We start from the raw sequence: 1,789 nt of genomic DNA, 5'->3' as shown, positions 1-1,789 counted from the left end.
ACAGGCGCATGCTGCCATGCTCAGCTAATTTTTTTTTTGTATTTTATTAGAGACGGGGTTTCACCGTGTTGCCCAGGCTGTTCTCGAACTCCTGAACTCAGGCGATCTGCCCGCCTTGGCCTCCCAAAGTGCTAGATTACAGGCGTGAGCCACCACGCCCGGCAGCTTATTATTATTAACCTCTAAATTCTTAAACACTATTAGATAGTTGATCTTGAGAGGAACATCCCCCTCTAATTTCTCTGAGAGCCAAAATCCCAGAATCCCGAGACAGTTGATGGCTACCAGTCATTAATGGAAAGCTATGGTCACTTCATGGAGCTGGGCCTGAAGGAGCCTTGGATCTTCCTAATGCTCTAGGCCCTGGTTTGAATTGAGAGTGACCTATGTCTCATTAAGAGGCATTCAGACCAATTTCTCCACCCCAAAGATAGATGAGAACCTTATAGTTCTCCACCAGTATATATCTGAATTCCTTTATCTATAGATTTTTTGTTTTTTGTTTGTTTTGTTTTGTTTTGTTTTTGAGACGGAGTCTTGCTCTGTCGCCCAGGCTGGAGTGCAGTGTCACTATCTCGGCTCACTGCAACTCTGCCTCCCGGAGAACTCATGCCATTCTCCTGTCTCAGCCTCCCAAGTAGCTGGGACTACAGGCGCCTGCCACCACGCCTGGCTAATCTTTTGTATTTTTAGTAGAGACAGGGTTGCACCGTGTTAGCCAGGATGGTCTGGATTTCCTGACCTCTTGATTCATGTTTTTGTTTTTGAGAAAGCCAGCTGACTATTGCTTTGGGGGCAGGTTTTCTAATCTGCTGCTTCTTTCTTTACCATCACAGGCTTCTGGCTGTGCAGGATGGTGCTGGCCTGAAGAAGGCTGCCACGCACAGGTCGGGGCGGTACTTGTTCTTGAGGATCCTGTGTCTGATGCTGCTGAGGGTGGCGCGAGCATTCTTGTTTTTTTCTGTTGTTTGTATATTTGTTTTTTTGAGATGGATTCTCACTCTGTTGCCCAGGCTGGAGTGCAGTGACACGATCTCTGCTCACCACAACCTCTGCCTCCCGGGTTCAAGCGATTCTCTTGCCTCAGCCTCCTGAGTAGCTGGGACTATAGGCGCATGCCACCATGCCCGGCTAATTTTTGTATTTTTATTAGAGACAGGGTTTCACTATGTTGGCCAGGCTGGTCTCGAACTCCTGACCTCGTGATCCGCCAGCCTCTGCCTCCCATTAGTGCTGGGATTACAGGCCTAAGCCACCGCGCCCGGCCTGAGCATTCTTGTTAATGGTGGGCTGCACATAGGAGGTGGCAGGCTTCCGCTGGCTGGATCTCTGCTTCACAACTATGACACCTTTGCCGTGGGCTGCCGGCTCCACGCCAACAGTCTTGCCGTGAATAAGCCCATTGTAGCGGAAGCAGTTGCTGGCCTTCAAGTTATTGGGCACGGTGCTGTAGGTCTGCTTATTCCTCTTGATCAGGAAACTGGAGCAGTGCCAACCACCCGTTGCAGATGTGCAGACATGGTGGCTTCTCTCGCAGCTGCAGCCGGAGACTGAAAATTATCTACAGATTTTAAATGCTTTTTTTTGAGATGGAGTCTCACTCTTGTCGCCCAGGCTGGAGTGCAATGACATGATCTCGGCTCATTGCAACCTCTGCCTCCCAGGTTCAAGTAATTCTCCTGCCTTAGTGTTAGATATGAGTTCTAAATTTCTTTTCAAAGAATCAATATGTCAGTATGTTCAATTCTTTGCCTTCTACTTTTTTTTTCTTTTTCTTTTTCTTTTCAGG

At 48.2% G+C, this 1,789-nt stretch overlaps 1 pseudogene; it reads right to left on the bottom strand.

The window, feature by feature from the left end:
* Positions 1–464: 464 nt before the first annotated feature.
* Positions 465–1,520, bottom strand: LOC100454602 (large ribosomal subunit protein eL28-like; annotated as a pseudogene).
* Between the last annotated feature and the right edge of the window lie 269 nt (positions 1,521–1,789).

The sequence above is a fragment of the Pongo abelii genome, chromosome 10, assembly GCF_028885655.2.
Source record: "Pongo abelii isolate AG06213 chromosome 10, NHGRI_mPonAbe1-v2.0_pri, whole genome shotgun sequence".
Classification (NCBI taxonomy): Eukaryota; Metazoa; Chordata; class Mammalia; order Primates; family Hominidae; genus Pongo; species Pongo abelii.
This window is presented reverse-complemented; position numbering and strand designations above follow the sequence as displayed.